The sequence below is a fragment of the Cyprinus carpio genome, chromosome B3, assembly GCF_018340385.1.
Source record: "Cyprinus carpio isolate SPL01 chromosome B3, ASM1834038v1, whole genome shotgun sequence".
Lineage (NCBI taxonomy): Eukaryota > Metazoa > Chordata > Actinopteri > Cypriniformes > Cyprinidae > Cyprinus > Cyprinus carpio.
The window spans coordinates 15,279,946-15,303,253 of NC_056599.1; the positions used below are offsets into that span (position 1 = coordinate 15,279,946).

General features: G+C 37.3%; 2 pseudogenes; one reads left to right on the forward strand and one right to left on the reverse strand.

Moving 5' to 3' along the window:
* Positions 1–3,343: 3,343 nt before the first annotated feature.
* Positions 3,344–7,378, forward strand: LOC122136499 (annotated as a pseudogene).
* Positions 7,379–10,047: 2,669 nt separating this feature from the next.
* The window catches only part of LOC109060827, an 18,930-nt pseudogene continuing 5,669 nt past the window's right edge, over positions 10,048–23,308 (reverse strand).

Here is a 23,308-nt window from a genome sequence, read left to right on the forward strand (position 1 = left end):
GCTTATTTCTAAAATATGAGATAAACGTTTCAGGAGTTAAGGACACAGAATATGACACATGCTTATTTGTTTATATTATGTTGTTGTTGTTTTTCAAGTCATTGTTGGATGCCAGTGTTTCCTGTCACAACTATGCAGAGATATGATTTCAAAAACAGTATCATAGCTACTAAACCATTTCTTGTTATGATTTTAAATCTGTATTTAACCTCAGAATGATCTGAAAGTAAGTCTGATTTTGTGGTTGGCTGTGCTTTAAAATTAAATCGATGGAGGATTTCGAAAGTGACAGTAATCATGTTGAATACTACTGTAAGGTTAACCCTGCCTGGTTTACATGTCTGAAAAGTAATCAAATGTAATCAGTTACATTACTTTAATAAAATAATTCATAATAGTCACATTGCTTGTCACATTTCAGATACGGTAACTTGTAATCTGCAACCTATTACATGTCCAAGGTAACCTTCCCAACACTGTCCTTTACCGTGATGTGTTAATAAAAAAACAGTTTGTTTAGGTTCAGATTTATTATTACTATCATAACCTATGCTTGGCCATAATTTAAATTCAGTAAAAGTATGCTCTGAAAGGCTGAAAGAAATATTAAAATGTAATCTTCAATGTGATTCTACACAGATGGAGTAAAGATAAACCAGTAACATGATTACTTGCTGATTAGTAGCAACAGGAATAAGCAGGCTACTAGTATTTCATTAACCCTGTTAAGTCTGACATATGCAATTAAATTAAATTAAATTTATGCATTTAGCAGACGCTTTTATCCAAAGCGACTTACAGTGCATTCAGGCTATCAATTTTTTTTTATCCTATCATAACACAAATGTTAGTCAAAAAATAATAATAATTAATAATAATAATAATAATAATAATAATAATAATAATAATAATGGAACAGTTTATTGAACCTTTAAACAAAATTATTATTATTATTATTATTATTATTATTATTATTATAATTGTGCGTTTTATGTGATACTTAATGCTTTTATGACTCATATAGTGTGATGTAAAGAGAATATTGAACTCATACGCGAAGAGGAAAAACACTTCGGTTATATTCTGAAGCCCAAACTGAGCAAAATCTGCAATTTGGTGCGGATACTGTTCTGCTAGCTTGTAACATGGAATCTTTATAACATGCCAAGAACGTTTCTTCCCTATTATTATATTATTATTTGAAGTGTGCCGCATCAGACTCGCGAGCGACTTCCCTTCCTGTCCAAGAATTGACGTCACGGCAGCGGAAGACTTTTCACTTATTTTCATGCTAATATGGCAGCGCCGTCGGGGGGGGGCGATACGGGTAAGTGCCGTTTCATGTCCAAATGATGATTTTCGCCTGTTTTCCCGATTCGTAACTCAGATGCCTGACAGAGTACATAGACCGTGTTGTTAATGTGTATTAGAATAGTATTTATCATGTAAGCTGGGAGTTTGCTCAGTGTCGTTCACCGTCACAACACCGCTGTCTGTCTGAAACATGTCTGTACACATACCGATCACCGGACGACTGGCGCACAGAGCTCGTGATCAACGATAATGACCCGAGCTAAACGAACAAACCACAGTCTTCTTCGGCTGTATCCCAAAGTCTACCCAGACAACATTTATGCGCATCCTAGGCGCGTTCCGAACGATCGATTTGTTCAGAACGCGCCTGTGATGCCCAGAAACGCTCTCTTGGTAGGCAGCACGCTATTTTTTGAGAGACACAGCCTCTCTGCGCTTGTGTTGGCTGTGCTCACATGCCCCGATACCGCGATGTTGTTGATTCCCAGAAGAGGTGACATCATCGTTTCAGTGCAGATCTGTTAGGAGGAGGGAGTAAACAGTCATCACAGCTTATAGCTGGCCATGTACAGGTCTCGAGATGGGTTGCTGTCGATTTAAAGGTAACGTTATGGTTCACAAAAAAGGTCATCTTTGTAGTCAAATATTGTTCCAAACCGGTATCACTGTCTTTGTTCAGTGGGACACTAAAAGAGATGTTAGGCAGTGTAACAGCCTCAGTCACTATTCCCTTTCATTGCATCATCTTAAATTGAACTATTTATTTCAAATCCTGCCGCTGTATTAATAAAATAGGCCCTCCATTTGTATTATGGCAGGGGTGTCTGATCCTGATCCTGCTTTCTGGAGGGGTCACTGTCCTGCAGAGTTTAGCTCCGATCCCAGTTACACACACCTGAACCAGCTAATCAAGGTCTTACTAGGCATGTAGGAAACTTCCAGGCAGGTGTGTTGAGGCAAATTGGAGCTAAATTCTGTAACTCTGCCCTCCAGGACTCGGAGTTTGGAACCCCTGTATTATGGGGTCAAATATATATATATATATATATTTTTTACATACATACATATACATATATATATATATATATATATATACTGAAACACACACACACACACACACACACACACACACACACACACATATATATATATATATATATATATATATATGTATATATATATATATATATATATATATACATACATATATATATATAATATATATATATATATATATATATATATATACAACACATATATATATATATGTATGTATATATGTATATGTATGTATGTTGTATATATATATATTTGTGTGTATAGACACAATATTTATACAGCCTTTACAGAACACATCTATCATTTATGACCCTAAATGATAAAAAAGTCAAAAATTTCAAGAATATTTCAACTAGCGTTTCATGCCATTTAAATATGTGTCAAATAAGTTCAGTTAGTTAAAAACTTAAATAAGACTTTCAGAAGTATTTCATTTCCAAGATGCTTGCTTTAATTTCTAGGTATCTGTAATGCTCAAAATGCTGTCTATGTAGGCAGCTCACTAGTTTTGCCACACAGACTTTATGTATTGTGTTCATGTCAAGTGAAGATTTAAAGTCTTTTGTTTTATTTGAATATTTAAATATGTGAAACTTAAAATGAGTTAAAATGAGTTATTTATGATACATACTTGAGGGATTTAGCTTGAGTGAGTCTCTTTCTCCATTAGACAGCTCATGCATTGCATACTAGTTTCTTTACATCAACTTTACTCACCTCGAAACTGAAACCAAATGTGAGCTGAATTATACATGCACCGCTGAGTCATGTCACAAACAGCATGGAACGATTCCACTGTCAGATGCTTATCGGTTCCCTTTTAAGGTCAAAATGGTGTTGTTAGACCTGTGTATTGACATTTTTGTACTGGCTGTTTTATGCTTGAATACATTTTAAATCCCATTTTGTGTCTTTCCTCCTGATTTTGTATTGTTTTTTATTATTATATTATTATTTCCAATAGTAGTAAGGCATTGGCAATGAACAGATTATTTCCTTGGGAGCTGCACTTCTCAATAAGTGAGTATCATCTTATCTCTTCTTCACATTTTTTCTGTGTTTGTTCATTACCTCAGTCATCTCGTCCCATCTCTCACAGCTTCATCTATGAACGAGTTCGTCGCCATGGAGACAGTGAAGCTGAATTAACCCGAAGTCAGCTGGGTGGTGTTGAGCTGTGCGACCCCAGCCATAAACGTCTTGCGCAGTGTTTGCAGCAGATTGGAGATGAGGCTGGATGGAAATGTGCAGCTGCAAAGGTAATGGGTTGCGGAAGACATCTCTATGTACAGAGTCTCCTGCTGTGCTCAGAAATGCTCACTGGATGGCAGTGTGCTGCAACTCATCCATACCTCTCCATTGTCGTTTTCATCTAGTATGTTAAATGACTCCACTCTTCAACCAACTCAAGAAGTCTTCATGAAAGCCGCTCGCCGCGAGATCTTCTCTGATGGGAAGTTCAACTGGGGCAGAGTGGGTGGCGCTTTTTTCTACTTTGCGTGTCGGCTTGTCATCAAGGTGAAGACCTACATAAGCTCAATCTCATATCGAAATCGTTTATTTTGATGTTTTAAATATTTGTCTTTTTTTTTATTCTTGTACTCCTAGGCTATTATAACCAAGATTCCTGACATCATAAGAACCATCATAAACTGGACTATGTCCTACATTCAGGAACACGTTATTAACTGGATCAGGGACACAGGGTGGATGGGTAAGTCTTTACAGTGAATTCCTGTAAAGGGTGTCGATGTGACATTTTAACACAGGCCACAATGACCTTTACCAAATCCACTGATAAACAAAATGCAAAAACACAGCATGAACATTTAACTTCCGTAATGTGAAGCAGAATATCTCAGCCGTACTGTAGACATAGAATAACGTTCAAAAGTCATACATTATGAAATTATAAAGCCATACATAGATCATATGTTTTTAAAGAAATTGATGCTTTTATTTGGCAAGGACAAAATTCAATTGAAAATGAAAGTGATCAGTAAAGACATTTACAATGTTACAAAAGATTACATTTCAAATAAAATGCTGTTCTTTCTTTCTATTTTTTTTCTTTGCTTTTTCTTTCGCACGTCTCAGAACGCTGACTGTTTCTATAGCAACCGGGACGCTTCTAACTGCAGCTGCAGTGACGTGCTGACTTTACCGATTAGCGATTGGCTCCTTCATTCAGAAGGCGGGGCTTCCTGCGATTGAGCAGTCATATTGAGCATTGCATTTTTCCCCATTCAAAACTATACGAGAGACATGTCTTGGGTATTCTATAGTCTTTGGTATCACATACGTAAAGCTACGTGTATGCGGATACATTGTTTATGCTCAGATCAAAGCGCAAACAATGTAAACAGCGTATCCGCGTATAGTGCTGCTGAGAACAGAACAGCATACGTTGTTCATGTATGAGATGCTCTCCAAAATGGCACTATAGGGTGAAGTGGAGGAGACGAATTGTTGAATAAAGACGTTACTATCCCTTTTAGACAAACTTTTAAACCATTATAGAGTAAAATATGTAAAGGGAAGACATATTTTTGAGGGGAAAAAAAACAAGTACAATCATAAGAACTTAACAGGAAAGCAGTTTTTTTTTTCTTCTATTTAAAATATTCAGACAACAAACAATCAGAAATGTCATTGAACCTTATACTTTCTGATAAAATATTATTAAAGAAATAGATATCCCGAAAATGGAAATTACCCCATGATACCCCATGTATATGACTTATAGTCAAATACAGTCGAAGTTATATTCTGTTATATTTAAAAAATGTCCTGGCTCTTCCAAGCTTTATATAGTGAACTGAGGTCAAGATTATGAAGGCCAAAAAAAGTGCATCCATCCATCATAAAAGTGCTCCACACGGCTCCAGGGGGTTAACGAAGGCCTAAGAATATTTCAAACTTTATAAAATGTACTCTCTAGCTTCTGTTAACTGTGGGTTCACGAAAGAGTGGCGTTCCAGTGGATGACGTAGGACATAGGTGTAGAGTGAACTCCGGAGAGAATATTCTAATTTCACAAAAACAGAGTTTTGTTTACATCAAAGGAAAACTAGTCTCCTCTTGGCTTATATCGAAATCCTCCAACATTTTTCTTTACAAATCCTAGTTTTGTACTTCTAATCCATGACCAGTGTTTTGTTTTGCTTTCTCCTCTGCGCTTCCATGTTCATCACTTCTCACAGGAGCTCACGCTACGCCTGCGTCATTCGCTGGAACACCGTCAACACATGAATGACAGTTAGCAGGAGCTAGAGATAACCGTTTATAAAGTTTAAGTAGAATTATTTTTCAAAAGTAAATCTTGGGGTCATTTTCTTTTTTTGTGTGAACTATCCCCATTAAAGCATTTTGTTTATTTTAGTTTTTTAATTGTATTTTTATTGATTGATTAATTAATTAATTTTTTATTAAAGCCAGTATATGGTCAAATTTGCCCTTTTTTCTCCCACAGGAGGGAATCCGCTCCTATTTCGGAACCCCAACATGGCAGACTATTGGCGTTTTCCTGGCCGGGGTGCTCACCACAGTTGTGGTGATGCGCAAAATGTGAAAAGACTGGCAGGAAGGTGGAGAGCAAGAGAAGAGAGAGTTGAGACAACGACCAGAGAGTGAAACAGACCAGCAAAAGAGAACAGAAAAGATGAGGGGGATGAGGAAGGGATTTGGAGTAGAGATACAGAGAAAAAGACAAATAAGAGAGTTGAAAAAGGCCTCAACTAATCAAAAAGAGAGAGGAGGAGGAGGAGGGAAAACTGAGAGTCAAGCATGATGCAGATGTCTCGAGCCACTCTTTGTTACTCCTGAGCTTGTGCTCTTTTCTCGTCTACAACTTTAAAACTTGATAACATTTGCACTGAAAATCAGAGATTAATGCGTAAGAGTTCGGGTTTAGGCTTAATTTTAGCTATTTATTTTTAGTTTTGGGCTTATGGGTGTCTAGTTATATACAGGCCTGTATTGGTATTTGATTTAATCTGTTGAAATGATCTCAATGGCAGAAATTTCTCATGTTATTTTTTATTTTTCATCCTTGCATGCGGTAAATAGTTATAATAGCTTATAAATGGAATTATTATTATTATTATTATTAATTATTATTATTATCATTATGATAAAAGCATAATTGTATCTGTCTTTTTTTAGCGCACTGTCATCTGAAAAGGTAGAAATGGGTTCAGACTGTATTGTGCTGATATTTTAATGTCCTATCTCTTCCTCATCCTCTCGTCGTTTTTTTCACAGTCTCCTCTAGTTCTTCACGGTAGGGGCTACTCAATGTCTGTGAAGTTGATTGTACCTGAAGGTTTAGCCTCTTAAGAGTTCATGAAATGTTTGCAACAGAATTTGAGAAGTGCAGCCAACCAATCAGGCACTCGTGTTCCTGGTATGTGGGCGTCTTCGTCAGCGACCCCATCCTATAACAGGGATGGACAATACTAGTGACTCTTAAATGCATTGAACTTCTCTGAGCCATGATGATCGTGTTTTTTACAGAACCAAATATTTTCCTTTTCTGAAAGTTTTTTTGGATTCGACAATCCGAAGACTTGAGATGCAGGTGCAGATTCTTTGACAAAAAGCAGTTCGCTTGGCTTGAGCTGGTGCAAACATTCGGTCTTGCATGACTTACAGGCCGATTAGTTGAGCTTGTCCTCTCAGCAAGGTCTTCTCAGTACTGTATTTTTAAGATGGTTAGCCAGACCCACAATCCTACTTTTACATGCAATTGTTCTTTTTTCTATATACTTGTTTCTTTATCTTTTGGTTGTTTGGGTACAGTTACATATTCTTTTATTTTTGGTTCTTTCGTTGACAGTGCCTTGGCCTTTTTATGATCTTAGCCACCACTTTTTCATCTTTTTTCTACATCTTTGTAAACTGGTATAAAATTGTGCACCCTGAGGCAGTCTGTCTGCTGTGTGAGCCCATGAGTTTGTTTTGTAAGCCGTACAATGATACAATAAATTGTTATTATGGATTTCAATATAAATGTGTGGTGTGTGTTTTGATTTTGGTAGAGAAACAGTTACTCTTTATTAAAATTGTCACATTTTAAAATAACAGTAAAGGATCGAATCTAGGAAATGAACATACAGGAATTGTGTAGTAAATTTTAAATAAAGCAATAAGCCCCAAAAGGCTGTGATTTTACAGTGAATTTATAAACAGCTAAGGGGTGTTGTGTTAGGCACAACGTTGTTAGCTGTTATAAATTCACTGTAAACCACGGCTTCATGGGGATTATTGTTTTTATAAAACGGTTATTCCATATACGTAGTAAGGTTTCAGAGAAATAAAACAGAGCAAATAACGTGTAATGATATAAATAAAAAAAAGTATTCTTCCACCAAACAATGTATTTCCAGTTGTGGTTCCAGAGAAGTGTTTGCCGAGCAACACACATTAGTAAACAAAGGTATATGTGTGTAATTTTACAACTGCTTTTGAACACGACTCAACCAATCAGAATCAAGGACCGGAACCATCCGTTTTATAATAAAACTTAAATAATATTTAAGTAGGTCAGCTTCATCTGGGTTTCTTTTAGCCTGCTTCATTAGATGCATCGTGCGATGTCTCTAACAGTATTAAAGAAGTTCACATGTGTGCTAGACATTTGATAGCCTTGTTTTTTTTCCGTTACTGACCAGGACCTCGGCTTTAAAAATGTCTCTCATTCCTCAAGTTTAATGTTCAATAATTTAAAGATAAATTAAATTCATGTTTTATGCCTTCATTTGATAACCAGATACACAACACAGAATTTCTGAGGAAAAATAAGGCTATTTTAAGTAATAAATGTGAATAAATTAAGTTGTTTTTTATGCATTTAATTAATTAGACATGCTACAAAACAGAATTTGGTATCAATAAAACATATGGTGAAAGAAAAGAAAACATTTCACAGGGCCCTAAACATATCATTTTTGTCAAACCTTTTAATAAACTGATGTGACATTGTATAAGTTCCATGATTTTTAATTAATAAGACATGCTTTTTGATAATAAAATGTAATTTAACCATTTAAAAAGGATTCTAGAAAAATTTAAACGGAATTTGGGAAAAAATTAAAACAGATTTCATAGGGCCCTATATTTAACACACGATTACAATAGTATATTGTGTGTATGTTATTTTAATGAGATTTGGGGTTTTCTTAACAATAAAGAAAGTTTACATGAGAAATGCCAAGCTGGTAGTTTAGTATAAAAACTATAAATAAGTTATAACAAACACTCAATGCTGGATTGAAGTAAACCCGAATAGTAAGTAAAAACGTACTATTAATTTTATAGCTTGGTGCTAATGTTAGCACTAATGCACCTGTTACCCTGCTGCGACTGCATTGCATAATGTATCTGAAGAATTCACCTAAGGTTGTAAGAAAATATTTTGTCTTCTAGAAAGACACTTTTAGTTGATAAATGTTTATTGTGTTTTTGAGTTGTGTTTGAGTAAAGGTTTACTATTAATTTCTTTAAAAGTCTTTGATGCTAATGGTAATTACAATGTTATATGTTCACTTTATACAAAAGGGCCCCTTTTAGCTGGTATGTTTCATTTAATTTCATGTTCAACAGGTTTGTTTTTTTGTAAAAATGTAACTTTAGAATTGTCATTTTTCTTCAATCATTTAATTATTATAGCACCTAAAATATGTTTTGTGTAAAAAAGTGTTTGTTTTTCAGCCAGTTAAAGGGTGGTTACAATGTGTGCACATGATCAGGATGGTACCACCTCCGCCTCATTTTGAGCCAGGAAAAACCCTGAAATAGCACTAAAATTACACAGATGTAATGTGTTTTGTTTTTAAGCTTACTAGTTTCAAATGATTAATGCAATAAAATCATCAGTGCAATATTTACAAACACAACAATACTCAACATCTCATTAATCACAGACAACTGGGACAACTGCAAAAAAAAGTTTTATTGAATGACTCTGAAATACAGTTCTTAGAAAGGAGATAAGTGATTATTTCAATTTTTGAAGTACATGGTAAACCATACCAAAGTCTCTTTAAACACAAGTGATGTCACTCGGTGACCATCTTTGAAACGCCTCTCGGGCATCCAAGTGCAGCTCCTATCTCTTTGAATGGGGAAACATCAAAATTCTACAAAACTGTTCACTAAGATGCCAATTAAATTTCATATTTGAAATCACCAAAGAAATCTGAGAACAACTGTGTCAATAATGTTGTTACTTTTGCTCAAATAGCATTATAAAAAGCGTATTTTTCAGGCTAGATCATGCAGTGCGCATGCGCAGACGTAAGTGCACGTCTCAGAACTCTGACTGTTTCTATAGCAACCAGGACTTCTAACTGCAGCTGCAGTGACGCGCTGACTTTACCAATTAGCGATTGGCTCTTTCATTCAGAAGGTGGGGCTTTCTGCGATTGAGCGGCCATATTGAGCGCTGCATTTTTCCCCATTCAAAACTACACAAGTGACACGTGACTAAATGCTTTGCAATCTTGCCATTAGTCATTGAAATGACTCTTTGAAGGCTCACGATGATCTTCAAAACACAGTGCAACAGAAGTCATACATAGTTAAAACAACAACAAAATACTGAAAATGTAAATCAATAATATGACAATGGCTCAAAAGTTTGGCCGACGAGAGGCCCAGAAGAGATTGCACGAATACTAATTTCAATGCAAAGGTACTGGCTGAGTGGAAGAGAAAGCCGGACAGAAGCAGATGGAGACGGAGAGATCAGTCTCTAGTCTCCAGCATCCCCTCTCTGATCCTCCAGCTCCATGGCTGTTTGCAGTCGGGGCCGAGGGTGCAGCAGGGGTTGTGTCCGTACTGATGATAGTGGCTGGAGTCAAGGGCCGGGACGCAGCGCAAAAACAGGCTGTTCTCTAGGACCTCTTTGTCATGGGGCACCAAGCAACCATCCTCTGTTCGCAGACCGAACACGTTCTCTGAGATCTACACGAGAGGGAAGATTTGAACCTCTAGCAAACAAAGAGTAATGCAAATACACACACACACACACACACACACACACACACGCTGTTTACCTGATCGCTGATTCCTCTTGCAACGTGGCCTACTTTCACCCCAGGCGTCTCCCGAATATGAAAGCATTTCCCGTCAAAGTCCCTAATATAAACATTCACCCCTGAAGAAACAAAGCACAGATGTGAGCATGGCACAATTCACCCTGATAAATGTCATCTAAAAATATCTCATAGCAACAGCGTGAGTGAATGAGAGAGAGTTCTTGTAGCTTATGTGTTATGTGCCAATATGCCACAGATTTATAAACACTGGTTTACGAAAACATATACATACTTAAATATGGGACATGTCCTTAGACTTGCTGTTTTTTGATCATGTTAATAAACTGCTCTTGATTTAATTTAATTTTTCTTTCTTACTGACTATACATAAGTAATTACTTGGAAAAACCTGAATAATTCACCTTTACTACACAATATTTTCTTTACTCTTCTTTACTATACTGTTATGTCTTAGGAAGTTTCTATTCAAAGAATCCTGGAAAATTAATTTTATTATTAGGCAGCACAACTGATAAAAAAAATCAGTATATTAGAATGATTTCTGAAGGATCATGTTACACTGAAGACTGGAGTAATGATGCTGAAAATTCAGCTTTGCATCGCAGGAATTTATTATATTTTTAAAATATATTCAAATAGAAAAGAGTTATTTTAGATCATAACAATATTTCACAGTTTTGCTGTTTTTACTATATTTTTTGATCAAATAAATGCATCCTTGATAAAAGCATTTTAAAAAGGCTTACTGGATCCCAAACGGTATTGTAGGCATATGCCATAGTTAATGTGTTAATATTTATATAATTTTTTCAAATTTAAATAGCATAATGTTTTTTTTTTTCCAGGATATCGAGTATCACAAAATTCAATCAATGTTGGTACGGATTTCTAACAGTTTTGGTATCATGCCAACTCTCTGGTTATGTAATGATGCTGTGCATCTCTCTAAAGTAATCAGGAGTTGTTTCACACACCGTCAAAGCAGCGGGGCGGGGGTCGATGTGTGGGGGCGAGCCAGTCCCTTGCTGAAGCTCTGGCCATCTTGTTGGCTGTTGTAAGAAAAACACGCCTGAGCTAAGGTCATCTCTAGACCGTCTGAACAATGCCCTGAATCCTGGAACGGCCAAAAAACCAAAAAAAAAACCCTTTGAATTTCAAATAAGTTGTGATTGGTTTTAACTGAGATGCTTTACTAGCAAACAACAGGTGATGGTCGTCAGGAAGTTAAACGTCACTCTTAATATGCCTCTAATGTGTTCACTAGTCATGTATCAGGTTATGGGGAATTACAGGCTGCCTCATACTCAGCATCCTGAACTTGATGCTTGGGTTTGTTTACCTTCTTATCCCCAGTATTCTCTAGAGGAAAGAGCCGTCCGCTACTGAGACAAGAGAGCCACTGCTCCTGTCGCTCAGCCAGAATGAGGATGAGCAAACGACTGCTCACGTGGAAATCTGCAGAGAGAGCGAGACAAGTGTTATATTCTACAAAAGCTACAGTTCAGATGGCTGTAATCACAAGAACAAAGGATGTTGAGTTTCCATCCTCATATTTCTGATGCTAATTTTTGGGATATGGAATAGAAAAAATACTAAATGCCACCAAAATGCGAATAAAATATATTAAATGCATTTTTGTACATTTTATTTGTTAAGAATACATCCTGCATAAACTACTGTATGAACACATTTACCAAATAAAATACTTACAATCACTTGAATAATTCACATCTAAAAAATTGTTTATTCTACATTATCATTCAAAAGTTTGGGGATGGTACAATTTATTTTTGAAAGGGAGTCTCTTATGCTAACTGTGGCTGTAATAAAAAATACAATAAAATTCGAAATTTTATTATAATTAAAAAAAAAAACATCTGCTTGAATATTCTGTATAAGTACTTTATTGCTGTGATGGCAAAGCTGAATTTTCATCATCATTACTGCCAGTCACATGATCCTTCAGAAATCATTCTAATTTGCTGCAAAATATTCTTCTTTATTATCAATATTAAATATGTTGTGCTATGTAATATTTTTTGTGGAAAGTGAAACTTCTTTTGCAGATCTTTTCAGCGTATTTTTTAACACTTTTGATCAATTCTTGCTGAACAAAAGATTTCTTTAGTTTTTAAATCTTATTGTCGACTGACCCCAAACATAAGCGTGTTTAATAAATGAAGTGGCTTCAACTTCCATTTCTATTATTCTGTGTCATTTTTCCCAGAAGTCCCACAATTTTCTACATAAATTCAATTCACAACTGGAATGGAAATATAGCTACTATGAGTCTGAAGAGCAGCGTAAAGCTGGCCGCTACGAACATGACGTGATCAGGTGGCGGCGCCCGGCTCACCTTTCCACAGCTCTTCTTCCGGCACTGTTGCTTCTGGCTCGGTCTTATTGATGATCTGTGGCTCAGGTGAAGTGGTTTGAAATGGGAGCAGTGACTTCGGAGGAGAGTGGTCATCGTTTCTTGTCTCCTCTGTCCGTTTCCTGTCTTTCACCTCGTCTGGCTCGTCATTACGCTCCCCCATCACCCGCTCTCTTCTCCTGCTCCGAGCTCATCCACTGCTGCTCAGAGTTATCAGAGGACGTGGTGTGGTGGGATGTGTGGTGGGGTGTGGCTGAATGGGCGGAGTCTGGATTCTCTGGCTTCCCCAGTGGCTTCAGATAGGTTCCTCCTCTCACGGGGCTGTGAAGTCCCCCCACTGCAAATAAATGTATGACTTTTAAATAGTGTAACATTTAATACCCAGCCATTCGTATGTGTTTCGTGGTTATTTACTGTTACCATCTTTAAGTGCTTTAGCAGTTTTAACCAAGAGTTCTTTGGCAGAGGCTCGTGTGTTTGGATCTTTCTGCAGTCCTGATCTTATGACGTCTGCTGTATAGGAGCTGCAGTCACGAGGGATTTCCCTCACTGGCGGAGGCTCTTCTGCTATCTGTCAGCATGCAAACACAAACAACACTCTGTAAGTGTGTTGTCAATGCAAATCATATAGTTTTCACAAAACACTAAATAAAAATGAAATGCCACTTTAAAAGTGGGAGGGGCTTATTCAAAAGGTTTCCGATCATAGCTAACCTTGAGGTATAGTGGGTGGTGAGTAGTAGCGGGTCCACGGATGACAGCCGTTGAGCATGTGCAGGAGCATACAGCAGCTGCTCCAGATGTCTGCTTTTGAGGAGCGCGGCTCACTGAGCACCACCTCAGGTGCCATATGAGTTTCTGTGCCTTTCAGACCTAAACATACAAAACGAGTTGATTCATTCATGTATGTGTCTATGTTCACTTGGATATATTTGAGGCTGCACTGAAATGTACTTACTCTTACAATAACTAGCCCTTGTTTGTCCAATCTCTCCGAGTATCCAAAGTCACACAGGAATGCATCCTTCCCCATCTTCTGACAGCAAAATATTATCCGCTGAAAATAAAACAAACATGAGAGCACAAAGTGAGCTAAAATGTAAATGATGGTATTTTTAGGGCAAACAAACAACTTATGTCTAAACCCATTGGTTTTAATCAATTGGGATTTTAATTATGAGGGAACTGAAATATGAAGAAATCCAGCAATGATGTACACTACCATTCAAAAGAATTGAATACTTTTATTCAGCAAGGATGAAACTGACAGTAAAGACATTTATAATGCTACGACATATTTATATTTCAAATAAATGCAGTTCTTTTGAACTTTCTATTCAAAGGATCTTGAAAAAAAATTATCATGGTTTCAACAAAAAAAAATATAAAGCAGCACAACTGTCTTCAACACTAATAATAACAACACATTTCTTGAGCACCAAAACAGCATATTAGAATCATTTTGTGACACTGAAGACTGAATTAGAATCATTTTGTGACACTGAAGACTGAAAATTCAACATCAAATATTTCATAATATTACTGTTTTACTGTATTTTTGATCAAATAAATGCAGCCTTGGTGAGCATTAAAAAAAACTTTTTTTTAAATACATAAAAAAAAAAAAATTCCCAACCCCAAACATGTTTTTCCCTCTCCCATTTCAGAACATCACAAACACCCATTTTTTTTGTTTGTTTTCTGGGTTTTTTGATTGGGAAATGAAGGCTTAAGTTTCCAGACCATCCTCAAGAGATTCTTGATGCATCAAAATGATAGTGCTTCTGCTTCAAAACTGATCATAATTTGCTTCTCTACTTCTGTAACCTTCAATACACTGACATTAAACTTGATTAAATACTTACTCTTCATTAACTATGGGTTAGATTTTAGAATGGGCGCAGTACCTATATATACAGTGCATATACAGTCACCAAATCTGACTACTAGTTTACATTAAGCAGTAACGCCGTACAAGCGCAAGCCATTTCAAAGGCTGTTTCATTGCATCTACTTTCACAATGCATTACTGTCGAGTCATGCTCAATTAGACTAGCAATGTGTTTTTAGAAAATAAGTATGTTTGCCAGTGGGCACATCTCTTCCCATAAGTCTCTGCTCTAGAACAGGCGATGGGACGGTTCCAGGAAAAGTTAAAATTGGAGTGTGTGAGACTTTCGGTTTCTGAATTGCAAACCACAGCTTGTTGACTGAAAAAAAAAAAGTCTAGATTAAATGACTGATAATCAGACCTATTTGGACAGCAGATGGCGCTGTAGATGTCAGAGTAGAAAGGTTTGGTTTACTGCTTGCTTGAATTTAACTGCTCTTTATCACTTTGAATGGCTGATAAAGACATAAAAGCTGCTCATTTAGTCTCTTGTGTCCATCTGCATTATATATGGTCAGTTCATCAGTAAGTGTTTAGTTTCTTTCGGCCTCTTGATCTCTCAGTCTCTCTTCTCCCTCCCCCCCTCATCTGAACCACGTGAGTCATGCTGTGGGAAATTCCCAGCCCTGGGTTGCTCACATTGTACTCTGATCTCCTTTCTCTCTCTCTCGCTCTCCCACAGGTGCTGTTTTTCTCACCCTATGCCCCGGAAAAACAACTAAACCCAGCCACAAAAGACAGCATTAGAATTAACTTAAATTCCTCAACAGCAAATCTATAGTTCTTTAAATTGCTTATGGCTTTACACAACACATTGGTTTAAAAAATGCATTTGCTAACAGTGTTTTATTGCACATAAATTACTCTTTTATAGCTAAGAAGCTTTTTGTATTTTTACACTATTATAGTATTTATTTTTATATTGGATTTTTTTTTTTTTTAGTTTTAGTAATTTCATTATTTTGATATCATGGCATATCTGAATAATGTGGAAATATGAGAGGGTCATTTTATTTCACAAAAAAGTCTTCCACATTTAATCTAAATAGCTGTTCAGAAGAAACGATTGCAATATTAAGGACATCTCACTTGTGATTTTCCGTTTCTCTGTGTGGTTTCCAAAGAACTGTGATCCCAAATAAGGAAGTGCAAAAAAAACCCCGCATGTCCACTTTCCACATAAATAACGTGGAGACGTTAAATGTCAATATCATTCATCTTTCCACATAAGTGAATTAGTGGAAGAGAGGTCAGAAAAATGCAAAGTGATCACTCTTTTGACTTTTTAAGACTCCACGTAGCTTCCACCCCTCTAAACCAATCAAATGGTTCAGGGGCATTTTTAAGTATCCAGCCCAACATTTCCGGACGTACCTTTGATGTCCAGATGAAGGACACGCTTTCCTATGCAGGTGGTTTAGCGCCCCCAATACTTGCTGAAGGTAGTGCAGGGATAGATCCTCTGGCAGACGGCCTCGTTCCTCCACCAGCTGTCCAAGAGAACCTGAAGAGAGTCATCAAACATTTCCATCTCTCCAGAAAACACTTCCTTTGAGCAAAACACCAGATATGTCAAATAAGGAACTGAGAAACAGATGGAGGAATAAAGAGGTTGTTTGTTGCATCTACAAAGGCGCTTCTGAGCACTTACTGGATTTAAGGTCCATGAAGGAGGATGATGGAAGGACCTTCACACCGCACCACTCCAAAGAGTTCCACCACCTGAGGAGACTGCAGGGCACTCCACGAGCCCACCTCCTCACTGCTGAAACTCACCAATGGCACCTGAAAACACACCACACATGCATCTACTGATCAAACAGACAGTAACTTGCATTGAATGCCAGCAGTGCCATCTGCCTTTAATAATAAGATGGACACAAAAGCAGGGCACAAATACCTTTTTGGCGGCACACATGAAGCCGGTGCCTTTGTCTTTGATGCTGTAGACCTCTCCGAAGGAGCCCTGCTTGAGAAATCTACAGCGTTCATATTCCCGTCCCTCTCTGTACTCATAGTTTCACTGGTTGTAGCCCCTAAAAAAGGGATGCGAGATATTGATGTCAAATTATGTTACGGAATGTGTACTGGCCAGTACCGTTATCCAGCCATGTTACTATACGCAATATAGTGATATACAAATATAAAAAGCTACTGTGTACATGCATTAGCCATTTAGACTACCTTTTCCCTCATTTTGCATACTGTACATAATAATGTATACCTAATTTTGATTTCATTTTTTCTTTATTTAGATCAAAAAAAAGCATAGAATTTTTCAATCTGACACTTAAAATCTGGTTATCTGTGTGTGCATGTAACTTCACTGCCATTCAAAAAGTTTTGGGGTCTATTAGATTTTTTTAGTATTTCTAAGAGATGTCTATTATACTCACCAAGGCTGCATTTATTTGATCAAAAATATAGAAAAAAAAAACAGTAATATTGTTAAATATTATTACAATTTAAAATAAGTTTTCTATTTAAATACAGGTATTTTAATATGTAATTTATACCTGTGGTTCAAAGCTGTATTTTCAGCATCATTACTGCAGTCTTTAGAGTCACATGATCCTTCAGAAATCCTTCTAATACGTTGATTTGGTGCTTAAGAAACATTTCTTATTATCATCTATAATTTTTTTTTTTCAAGTTTCTGAATGAATAAAAAGTTAAAAAGAACAGCATATATTATAGAAACCTTGCTGAATAATAGTATTCATTTCTTTTTTTGATTTGGTGCTATTACTCCCCTCAAAGTATTGAACTGTAGTTTATATCTAAATTCTGTGTATTTGTTTATAAAAATAATTAAAGTTTCATTTCTTGAAAAAGTAAAACAACTTAATAACGTCACTTAGACATGTGCAGTAAATATTCAGCCATCTTTCATAATTTACCTTATAATGATGTAATGGCTAAACAAATTACTTTGGCTTATTTTAGAGTTTTAAGTTTTTTTTAACAAATTCGGTAAATTGCATAGCATAACATAACATAACAGTTCCACAGAAGAACCACTGAACATGTCTAATTTCAGAGCACATGACAAGCACAGTAAGTGTGTGAAGATGTTTTTTTGAACTGTTTGCTTATTTCTCTTTGCAAGGAAACTCCCTAAGCAGAAGTAGGCTGGTGAGGTAAACATGAAACCCTGCTGAACGCAAGAAAAACAGGAAATCAAGACCGCAAGCCAATTTCTGGCTGTGTGTACACATGCATGCATGTGTGCTTGTGTTTCTCACTCTCTCTCTCTCTTCCTCTCTGTATTAGTAAGCCTATGTTGTCTTTATCTGCATTGTCTTTCTAGAGGATTCAGGTTGCGTGTGCCTGTATGACTTATAGGTTGTGTACTTGTATGTAAATTTGTATCTTTGCGTGCAAGAGAACACATCTATGCATCACGTTCTTTCGGTATGAGTTCATACATGTGTCAATTTCGACGTCATATGTTTTAAATGCCATTTCAAATCACCTCTTTGAACAGGATCCCTTCATTCTTGTCGCTCTCCTCTCTCTCGTCCTCATCCCTCTCCCTCTCCTCTCTCAGCACATTGTTGACAAAGCCATATGCAAAGCAGCGATCTTCGCTTGTAACTAAGTTCCTCAGGGCCGTACAAGCCAGAGAGCATTCAGTCTCACTCCTCAGGGGAGACTGCAGCTCCTCGCTCTCTTGGCTGTAGCTCTGGCAGCAGGAGAGTCTGGGTAAGGAGGTGCGCCGGGACTCCCACTGATAGGAGTTCGACGGGCCCTCTGTTTCCTGCACAGACACCCTCTCCGTGCTGAGGCCACTGCTGCTGTACGTACTACTGTTGCTGCTGCTGCTGATGCACACTGGATCTCTAACCTGAAACAACAGGACACAGCAAAGTTGATTGGACTATTAGAGAGAAAGCCACTTGAAAAGCACTGCATAAAATCAATGTCAGTTAAAATTCCATTCGGACCTGTAAATGTCACTTATATCAAGTGCTTCAGGCCTCTAGGGAGAGCTAAAGACAAGCTTTGTTTGACTCAATAGTCAGCTAATCACTGAATTCCCTCTGAGACAACAGTCTAGTTTTAAAATCAACAGGTAATCTTTATATATATTTCAGGTGGAAAAACATAGTGTGCTTCCTACTTACCTAACACTTTTAAAGACCAGCAAAACTAACCTAAGGCTGTATCACATGCATCCCTCATGTATACGTAATGCCAGGGTGCACTGTGATAAAGATCAGTGAAAATTTACAAGTAGGAAATAACCATTTTTATATTTACTACTGAACAGTATCCACAGAACTTAAAAATGCATTAATTCAGTCAATATTAGGTTGCACTTTGTGCTTATTAGATTCCATCTCTTATCTTAGAACCATGCTAAGGTCAGATTGTGCTGGATTCAACTGCTTAGTTCATTAATAGAGTTAAGGGCTGTTCACACTAAGAACAATAACTATAATGTTAAATTATTAGTGTTTGCACCAATTTGGCTGATAATGTTTTTACTGTTCATCGGCTGGAAAAAAAATTCTAAAAGTAATTCCAATTATATTGTTCCTCTGTCATTATCATTACAGAATAATTATTAAAATTTTACAACTATGGTTATCTTAATGCCCTTGTTAAGTCTGTCTGACATAGTGCTGGGCGGTATACCGGTTTACACCGAAAACCGATGTATATTTTCGTTACGATATTAATTTTTAATATACCGCCATACCGATGTATTTTTAATTAATCAACGTTCGGAACGTTATGCTTCGCCGCGCGGCCCGCGGCACACTGTTTCAGACGGACCCTTTACAATGTGGCACTTCTAAGCAGCGACAGCGGTAAACACAGCAGTGCTCTGGTGTTACGTTATAACGCCTGTTTCACACATACTCCGTCTGCAGTGCGTATTTTTTACGCACCCATGTTAACGGATTCCAGCGTTCATACTGCACGAGGTTGCGATCCATCAGTGCGTTCCAGGAGCGGTGCGTCTGCAGCAGTGCAGCGAACGTTTACGAACCGAGTCTATTTTTGCTGTGCTGCAGTCGCTGAATTAAAATGACAGCGCATTGTTCGCGGGAAAAATGAACATGAATTTACACAGAAATGCAGTCATTTCACAATAAATATATACTAATTAAAGCTGTTTCACACGCAACACATGGGTTTTTGGCTAGGTTTAAAACAAGAAAAAGTTGACTTTTAGATAAAAAAGGAAACAATATATATATTCACTTTTATGGAGGCAGAAAAACAAAGTTCATTAAGAACCGGTGGGATTGCTTGTGATAAAGATTTAAATGCAAAAGGCACGAGAATGTTTCTGTCTGTGGTGTGTTTAATTTGAAATATTTTAACAAGAAAAGTAGGCTAATTATTGTGTTTTAAATGTTTGCCGCTTGCTTGAGCAGCTTATTATACAAACCTAGAAGTAAAATGCATGAATAATGCGTTTGTTTATATTTATTGAGTTTAATCTAATGTCTATAACTATGAAAGATTGTTACTGTTCTGTGATAAAAGACTCACAATGCTTGAAAATATATTATATATATCTATATATATATATATATATATATATATATATATATATAATATATATATATATGTGTGTGTTGTGTGTGTGTGTGTGTGTGTTTTTTTTACATGATATGAAATCAAAACAATGAACAAATGTTGTGTTTGTGGACTAAACAGCAGCGGATCAGTGGCGGACTGCAAACGCGTCCCACTGCAGACGGAGTATGTGTGAAACAGGCGTTAATGCTGCAGAACAAGTAGAACATGACACAGTGCCAAAAAGAGGAGCCTGGTCTGTTGTTTGGAGGGATTTGGTTTCCAAAAATCCGACGTCGACCAAACAACCATTTTATGCAAGTGCTGTCGGGCTAAAAGCACGTCTTGGAATATCAACCAGCAGAAAATGCATTGTACACCTGATTATGCATGAGAAAAAAAACGGTAAACCGGCATAATTTAGAAAAAAACCGTGATATAAATTTTTGGTCAAACCGCCCAGCACTAGTCTGACATCACATGGGCCCTTTTCCGGGTCCCACTGCTTCATCAGATCCCAAAAGCAAACAACAGTCCCTTCTAATTGTGCTACACTACTACAGATAAATCATGATCCTAACCTTTATCTTCAGATGGAAATCTCAGTTGGACAAAGATTGATTTATCTTTTGTGAAGTGTTAAAATATAAGTGTCCAGGACAAATGCTTAGCTTACAGATTTAGCTTTAAATTCATTCTGCTCACGAGATAATACTGAGTCAGTATTAAAACGGAGTAGAGGCTCGGACCCGGAAACAGTATTCGATAGGTCACAACTGACATGATAATGAATATGAAGAGGATTTAGATAGTAAACATCAAAGCAGCACATTACATTTTGGAACGAAGCCATTGAATATATATATATATTTTTTTTTAAACTCAAACCCATTTGTGTAATGCCCTCCCCTCCCGTCAGCTCTACGGTAATTACAGTGAATTCAGTCTAACCTGAATGAGTGATGAAGAAAGGCACTCGCCGCTGTCCTGTTCTGGCACTCCAGTGACTCCCACGGACTCACTCACTCGGCTGTCCTTCTCGCCCCTTTTTCGCCGATGTTTCTTATGCCGTTTCTTTTTGGGCCAACTGCGAGAGATGGCTCCAAGAAGCGACTGGGAGGAGATGCTAAAACACAACCCGTTTTGTGTTGGAAAATAAATGTCAGAAAAGAAGTTAGTTGGCGTGATAAATTAAGTCCAGGTATTAAAAGAGAACATAATGGAACACGCAATTGTGTTACAGTCACATAAGACTTTACCTGCCATTGGGGCAGAACTCCTGTGAATCCTGGGACTCACCTGTAAAGAAGAGAAACAATTTAGCCCAAATGTATATTTGGATAAAACACTGACAAATCAGTGAAATCAAATGAGTTTATCTGTTTCAGTCTCAGTACTTACACTCTGCCTGGGCAATAATGGATTGTTTCTCGGTCCTCTGTGTCCACTCAGAGTCGGCAGTTCCAAGATGTATGAACGTCCAGATATTCAACTGATTTGGTTTGTCCCGCTCTCCTCCTTTGTTCTCGGTGCGAGAGCCTGGGCCCAAGCTGGGGCAGTTGAAAGCTTTGATGTCCCTTTGGGCCATGTTGGAGAATGGGACAGTGGAGTTCAAAATTCGCGGCATCCTGAAATTCTACGAAACAAAGAAAAAGTTCAATAAACCAATTCAGTCTCATATTGCTCATTGGACAGAAGTAACACTGGATGTGTATCACTAAACCTCACAGTGCTTAAATACGGTCCGTCATTCACTTTTTGTTTCAAGCACACACACACACATATCCCAATCCGTAACGGTTTTGTGGGAAAAAGATCCCATACACCTGGCCTTCACTAACCGGTGCTGATCATGCTAACTGACAGGGGAGGGTATTTTCTTTCAAATACAAATTCATTAAATCTTCCCTCTAACAGTGATTGGTCACAAAGCCTGAACCTTGTACCTGCTGAAGGCAACAGAGGACACTGCTCTCAGTGTTTTCAGTCAACACAAAGCCTCTATTCTTCACTTTTACACTTCCTGCTCCTCAAGGTTGAAAAACATTAATGCTTCTGTGGAGTCCAGGAGGAGGTTGATCTGTGGAGTGGGAGGAGCCACTGAGGACGAAACATGAGCCTTCTGCTTATCAAAATGAAGCTCACACCACCACTTCTGTGTTTTGACACTGTTTGACGGCATGATGTTGTACGATGTTGTGGAGGCCTGCACGATAAAATAAGCTCTTGAGAACTCATTTTGGAACTGAAAAAGTCTTAATTTAGAACATTATATCAGAGCATAATCTCTGATGAATTACAAAAGTAAGTTAGCTTGTTATCATAAACCTAATGTCAGTGACTACTTCTCACTATTATATCTCACTATATGTGGGAGGTAACCGTATCAAAGATCTTTTTTCCTTGTTTGACAGATCAATGATACATTTTCAAATCAAATTCCTCAGAAGGTGTGGTTCAAATTTTTCCTTCTAGTTCCTCATTGTTTTGAAACACATTAATGCTTTTGTTAATGGAATGCTAGTATGTATGAGAAATAGCAGTTGCGCCTTGCCTAAAGCATTAAACTTTGGTCTTTATTTTTGGTCTTTTTTTTATGTATTTTTTTGCCTAAAGCATTAAATCAGAATATACTTGGGGAAAAAATGGGATCTTGTCTCTTGGAATACACTAAATGACTTTTGCCGTGATTTCAGCCCCGATTTACGGTCTGAAGTAGTTGACGCGAGTCGCAAAAAGTGAGAGCCCGCCTGCAGATTTGAATTGACAGCATTCACAGAAAATCACATAGTTTATGACAGTCTCCGACTCCGACTTATTTTTTTACTTCAGACTCGGAATCCATCCAGTCGGTGGATATCAAAGCGGTTTTAAAACATATTTTTTTCATTTGTCACGCATCCATCAACAAAACACACGTTTCTGTATTAGTTCATTGGGATCTGAACAATTTTAAAGTCTGGTAGTATGTGATCCTCAGTTGTTTAGTGTACGATGGCCAGTTTTTTCCCTTTGTGACTGTTTACAAAGTTGGTAAGTGTAAGATGCCTAGTGTTTTAAAATCTGTTTGGAGTC